The sequence below is a fragment of the Colossoma macropomum genome, unplaced genomic scaffold (assembly GCF_904425465.1).
Source record: "Colossoma macropomum unplaced genomic scaffold, Colossoma_macropomum, whole genome shotgun sequence".
In the NCBI taxonomy this organism is placed as follows: domain Eukaryota; kingdom Metazoa; phylum Chordata; class Actinopteri; order Characiformes; family Serrasalmidae; genus Colossoma; species Colossoma macropomum.
The window spans coordinates 28,960,064-28,967,729 of record NW_023494802.1 but is presented as its reverse complement, the minus strand read 5'-3'; positions in this window follow the sequence as shown (position 1 = coordinate 28,967,729).

Genomic DNA, 7,666 nt, shown 5'->3' with positions numbered 1-7,666 from the left:
TCTGCTGAGCTACAAGAGATTTACTAATGTAATGTGAAAAGTGGAACCCCTGGCTTGGCCAATGATATCAGAGGTTGTAAGTTGTAAGCCAATCATATCAGAGCTGGGGGGAGGGTCTCTGATTTAACTCACTCTGCAAATTAACATCGGTCGGCAGCCGCTGAAGCTGAAGGTGGGATTTTGGCTAAAAGCTCACTAAAATAAACGGATAAGAAATAAAGTGTACAGAGTGAAACAGTAAGTAGTTACTGAGAATATATTTGTCACTATGATCAGGAAATTCTGTCACCTAGCTTATTAAATCTCACTCTTTCTGACTGCACCAACTGAGACTGAACTGATCCATAATCTTTGTGTTTGAATAATATATTTAGGACTTTGCAGCTTATCTGAGAGAGAGGAGGGTGTTGCTTGACTTCACTACCTTTGCTTGATCTGTGTCTGTTGTAAGTGGATGGATATAATATTTAAGCAATACTAGCTCTGTGCTTAATACAAAGACATACAAAAAGACCAAATAGCAATACCAATTTGACCAAATAGCCATTTTTTCATAAATTTTCTGCCTGTTGCTACTGAACATTCATGATGAACAGACATTTTGGGGCCATTCAAAAAATTTGTGGAGTTTCATGCCCCCAGACCCACCTAATACAGGCATAGGCCCCCATACATAAACCTCTAGTGACACCCCTGCAACAAACACAACAGCACAAAGAAAGCAAACAGGAGTATGTTCATAGACATGATTGATTTTTTTATTAGGCAAACTGTCTCGGTCATTTAAAAGCTAAGGGAAACCTTTTAGCCACTGTGGATTGAATCAGTATATGAGCTAATGCTACAGCTATCAGTTCAGTGTTAGATGAGGGGTGGTTTTCTACACAAAGTAAATTACTTTCTTTTCCATGAATAATGTGGAAACGTTGGCTTGTTGAGGTAATGATGAGAACAGCAACTTCAGCTGTCATTGTTAGCCCAGCTGCTCTAAGTTACGTCAAACTACTCAGTCGTGTCTGTGGCATGTTAGGACATTGTGTTTCATAGTATTGCTAGCAATATAAAATAATTTACAGTAGTAAGATAGTAGTAAGTAGTAAGTAGGGACTGAAGTGCCAGTTTATTAGTTACTCCAACACTGTAGGCCAAGCGCAGAGATGTAACTACAGTACCGTGGAATAACCGTGTCAATTCTTTTCTGCGTCAACTTTTAACATCTGCAGTTCCACAGGTGGGACATTAACCCTGCGAGAATCTCACATCAGCTTTTGACAGCCTCAACTATTTTTGTTACATTGGTTTGGCTAGCATCACGCTGACTGATGGGGGGAGAGAGGGCAATAAATATGTGAAGGGAAAGGAAGGGGGAGCTCAGAAGGGCTAGTAGCCTACTAAGTTGTTTGGGAAAGCCAAAGTTAAAGATTCTTCTTATAAGTAGAAAACAACAGTGGCGTAAAATACATGGTAATAAGTAATAGAATATATGAAGTGACTTAAATTTACCTATCTTACCTAACTTTATCCCCTACCAGTGCCTGGTTACACCTGAAACGAGCACCTGGAATGCATAATGGAATAATGTCAAACAGTTGGGTTTCTTTATTAAAGTCTTTAAAACAAGTCTTATCATCCCTTTTTATGTTATTTAAAGAGGCAGTCCATAAGCAAAAGGTGAGAGCTGTTCACAGCTCCTTGGTTCAAGTCCAGGGGGTGATGAAATGCACACAGCCGAATTAACCCACAGCAACAGACAAATGTAGCAGCAACTGTATTAATAAAATAAAGCCAGTCCACACTACTACACAGTGTTTAAATGTCCATAACTTGAATTAAACAGCACTTAAATAACATAGGAACAGATGACCAATTATGTGGGGGGATGTGGCAAGTTGCGATCCCCCCATGACCGTTCCAACGTCATACGCTTTAGGTCTGCACACATCACTTCCAGCTGCTGTGGTTCCACACTGCACCATGGTCTCCGGTCTCTCCAGCAAATAAAACACTCTTATTATTAGCTCACTCAACCCCAAAAAACCTGCATGCAGGTTTATATTATAGTAATACAATAACTGCAGAAAATAAGATTTTGTCAGTAAACAGTTCATTTTTACTAAAGCAGAAATCTGGTTATTGCCTGACTCATGTAGACCCAGAGTTGTCCCATTATCTGATTACACAAGTGGCAGTAATAAGATTTCTGCTTTAAACACATATGACAAATATGACATGGCGTAAACAATGTAAAACTCAAATGACATGCTGTGACTCTTGTTTTTTTTTTTAATTTAACTTTACCAGAAAATGCGAAAATACATCACGTTTAAGATGAAGAATATTCATATTCTTCATTTCGTTAAACATCTAGGTGTAGCGTAGGTCCGAAAGTGTGCCATCTTTTGTGTTAAACGCTACTTTCTGTTTCCGGAACGGCAGTCTCTTTTCACACACGAGAAAACCGAAAGAAATCAGAATAAGGGTATACATGTGCTGAAAAACCCAATTACTGAGCTAAAATACAGCTCCCTTTACTGGATTTCGTAATCCTGTCTAAGAAATCGGAGTATGCCGTATACATGACCACTTGAATAATCAGATAACTGCCGAAATCCGATAATGATCAGATTATTAAGTGCAGGTAAGCGCACTCACAACAGATAGCCAGTGCTTTTTTAGGGGAAGTGCCAACGTTCCCTCCAGCGTTGTACGTTTGCAAAGGCACACCACACAGAACAAAATCCAGTTCCAACGCTGTTGTTTCTTTTAGGCAATTTAGCTCCTTCATATTCAATGTGGTGAACTAATTTCAGTGGAAATTTACTAAATGTTGCTAGATATCATGCGTTAATTAGCATATTTGTGACGCCAACGTGTCGTATTTGCATCCTGCCTAGTGTCAGATGATGTCAGCCCTTTATATCTGGTTGCTTCTGTCCTGCTCTCTGTGCTCACATATACTGTATTTTAATACAGCCGAATTCCAAAAAAGCTGTCCTCATTTCCAAACTTACTGTTTAATGCAACATGTTTAAGACAACATGTCAACCAGCAGTTACTTCTAAGCTATTTTCAAGCTGCTGCTCTGCACTAAAAATCAGATTTTATAAACACAACATCATTTGACAAAATCACCATATTGCTGTTGTCGGAAGAAAACCTCGTATCTCCAAAATGGAAGGAAAAAACCTACTTTACTTTTAATGAAAGTCAATGGAAGCAGACTTTTTCCAAGCCATTTTGGGCCGTTTCTTTTAGTCCATTCATCATGAAATTTACATACAATGTAAAGAGCAACAGGTATTTTCAAATTATGTCAAAAACTGGAAAATGTCAAAATTGGAGATACGAGGTTGTCTTCCGACAACAGCGATATGCAGAATTTAAAGACAACAGCTGTGCTGTTAAATAAATTTATATTTGCATGTAAACTGATCCCTCAGAAAGAAAATTAGAAGCGACAGAATATCTTTCTTATTTTTTCTCTCACACAGTTACCCTGTCTGGGTAACAAACCACAAGTAGGATTAAAGTTTAAGTCACTCTGGATAAGAGTGTCCGCAAATTGCACAAATGTAAAATCTGTCTGCTGATCAAATTTCCGTTTGCTCTGAGTTGCAGTGGTTTGATTTTTCTGTCAACAGCCACAGCATTAACATATTCCTCATGAGCATTAGTTCTCTCAACACTGTTCACTTTTTTCACATTAGTAACTTTTCACATCTCTGTGTCTTAATTTACAGTCCAATATATATTTTTACTGAGGAAAGATAGTGAAGAATTTTGGCAGTGTGAGAAATACTTAAAGCACACATAGTCAGGCCTTGACTGTGGTAAGAATGTCCTGCTTTGAGACTTTGACTGTATGATTTCTTTGTTTCCCTTCTTTTGATAGAGAGGAAATAGAACTGAAAGATGATGTAAAGAAAAGTAATAAATATCACATGTTTTATAGTGATTAGTACAGTTCAGTTTGATAGGTTCTTGTGGGCTGCCAGACAGAATGAATGTGAATGTACAGAATAAAAGCCTGATTCATCTTCTCTGAGGCATAAATGAATAATTCCAAACCCAATCCGTGCTTTGTTTCCTTGAGTGTTAACTTCATTATAAACAAAAATACATTTTGCTTGTACTCTATGACTGTGTTTCTCAGCCTTGGTCCTGGAGACCCACTGTTCTGCACTTTTTAGTGTTTTCTCTGCTCCTAAAACACTTGATCCATCTAATCAGCTCATTCACAGCCCATTATTAAGTTGAGGTGGGTATTAAAGCAGGAAAAGCATTAAAATGTGCAGGACAGTGGGCCTCCAGGACCAGAAACACTGCTCTGTGATATCTTTATCTGTCACATTGTTAACAGTTAATGCATAAATTAACATTGAGCACTGGAGTGATAATGAATATCCCAGTGCAAAACCTGTCAGGTACCCACTGGCTGTAAACTTCAATGCAATCACACATTGCTACCAAGCAGAGATGGTGAAGGCTACCATGTGTTCCCTTTGAGACAAATGAAGTGTCATAGCACCTTTTCAAACTGCCACTAATGTAACATCTTTGGACGACTCAACAGGCTTGGAGGAGAACACAAACTGCCAATTCTTCTCTCCCATTTTAACATGTTTTAACAAAACCATGTTCAGAAAAAATGCTTTGATAAAGGTACAGGGCCAGATTTACTGTGACATTAAGAGCAAATAGTGTGGCAGCAACATGAATGAGTAAACAGCTCATTCCTAAATGAGGATCACTTGCATGTTTGAGGCGTGGCTGCACCATTATCTCATGTGCCAGTAGCGATGCATACTTGATACAATCCCACAAAAAATAACACCTGAATCATGCTGTCAGTAATTTTCCCTGGTAAGACGATTATGTGGATCAAATCAGATTTTCTGCATTGTTTCCAAACATGTTTGGTCACACATGCAAGTAATCAACAAGTTATAAATGTTCACCTGCTCAGGATTAAAGAAAGGAAGACAACCAATCAAAAAAAAAAAATTCTCCAAACCACCTACGAATGTTAAGGAAAGATGTGCTGGCAAGTAATAGTACATTTTTTGGTAAGATTTAACATGTAAGATTTCCCACTGGTAAGAGTTAAAGCCTTTTTATAATTCATTATAATTACAGTAGCAAGAATAAAAATGTTAGCTTCACATACGTAAATTAAACTTCTTAAATTGAAAAATAGGATTAAAAGATTACAAGGATTAAAACTTCTTGCAATAAAATCAATTCCATGTAACTAGAACATGTTACTTGTTTGGATTGCAAGCTAAAACTACTTTCCATGGAGATGAGGAGGATTTGCGAAACGTTTGAGGTACAGTGCCAGTTAAATCTGCCAATCTCAAATTCTGTGTCCCCGGAAGTGAGCTGCTTAGGCATGAGAGGACCATTTGAGAGAAGCTCTCCATTTCACTTCCATTCATTTCTGTCCAAAAATAAAGCCACACCTGAGTCGTTTTAGATCACCTTATGGCCCTGTGCTCTTCTAGAGAGATTGGACTGTCTGTCATTTGATCCACGGCTTGACCATCACTTTATAGCTTCAAAATAAATCCATGGTAGTACAGAAAATGATGTGATAAAGTTATGACTTGCTGGGAGATGGCTGCGTCCAGTTTATACAGACTGTCAATTGTTACATCCAAATAAGGCGTAGTGAGGAGAATTGCCACTCTGTAATGTCTAACGGGTTGCTCAGACGCTAGAGGGCACTCTCGAGCAAGTCCAAAATGAATGGGTTAAACGGGGCACCTGACAAAATCAGTCTGTAAATGCTTTAACCTTTTTTATATAGAAGAATACATTCATTTCCTGAACACAGACCACCACAGAACATTTTAACACCACTGTTATATACTAATATGCGGCTGTTTTTGAGCGTTTTAAACTCCCGTTATATAACTTGACGTCAGTGAGCGCGAACCTTTTCACTCAGCAATCAGCACGCAGTAGCAGTAATGCCAACCAATCAGCACTCAGTAGCAGTAATGCCAACCAATGGAAATAGACAGCTATATTTTTTTTTCCTTTTTAGTCAAATATATCCTTCTATTTCATAAATTAAAGGACGTTCCTGAAGAAGTGGTCAGAAACTATTTTAACTTTTCGTTTTTAGCCATTTAGCTCTCCCATTTATTCACTCCCGTTCATTTAGGACGGGGGCGCCCTCTGGCGTTTTGAAGTCATGTTTGTGATTTGGCTCCCCTTAAACTGGTTATGGCTCCACTTAAACCAGGGAAAGTAAGTACAGGACTGGGATGTATGAATAGACTCCAGTCCGGCTCTGGTTAGATCCTGCTGAGGTTTGCGGCTTTATAGACAGTAAAGTGACTTGTTTACTAATAGCGCCTCCTGCTGGAGAAACTTTAGATTGCTAGTGGGAGCTCCAAACGCATCCTCGCCCTTTACGTATCATCATTACAACGCCTTTGGGAAAACATTGAGTACTATATTTTCATAATTGTACAACTTTTAATATGTAAGGTTATTTTAGCAAGATTTTTAAATTAAATAGTCATCTTGTTCTCTGTCAGTTCCCAACATGGCGATCACTTCCTTTAAGCATCATCAGCTTTATTATGTTAATTCAAAAGCAAAAATAAAACAGAAAATTATGTATAAAATAACTTTTTTTTCGATTTCCCGAATTTCGTTTTCGGTCAAGAGGTTTCATTTCGTGTGTCACTAGAAAAAACGTACTGTGATGTATGTTTACAGTAAATTCTTAAATGGTTCAAAGTGGGATGTTTCATTGAAATAATGTTATGAGAGAACATTATCAAAAGCATGTCAGCAAAACTACTTTACAAAAAGATATTCAGATATGAGTATATTACCATAAATACTTAATTTCTGTATTATATTACATTATGTATTATATATTTACTATGGCATCAATCAACCTTTATTTGAAGTACAATGAGGGTGACCCTTATTTACAATAGCTGAGCATTATAGAAAAACAAGTGACTAAACAGAGTGAACATACATTTCTGGTAGTAAAAGTATAGCAGAGAAAATTAAATAAAACGAAATATCATTAATAAAACAGTACCTACGTCGAATTAAAAACAATTAAGAAACTTTAAGAGAAATAAGAACAAATCAAAACAGTCAAATTTAACTATTATTAATTGGTTGTTTTGGACGCGTCCCCGAACTCTCTGCTGTCTTTCACATTCAATAAACATCAGCTGCTTCTTAATTCATTGATAAAACGTCCTTTCGTTTTTTCCATTTTTTCACGATTTTGCGTGATCTGTTAGCCATGTGGAACCACAAGCTAGTCAGCTTTGCCAGTACATAGTAAGGCCATGGTTTACAGATCAGGCCAAATCAAGGCCCGAAGACAGGACAGGAAGGCTCATGTACGGATTCAGACGCAGCCATTTAAAACACACAAACAACGGAATGACTCGTGCACGAATCTCTCTTTTAACCGATTCATAGCTGAATCAAAATTTTTGCAGCATCCACTCGTTAAAATGTTCGCGCCATAGGCTTAAGACCTCTAACAAAATTCGAATAATCTTCCACAATTTAATTGAATAAAATCACAACATCTAATATGTACACTACATCACAGTTTACTAATTAACTGAACCGAATCTTAGTGTAGATGGAGGAGATGAAGGCCGCGTCCGAATAGTTG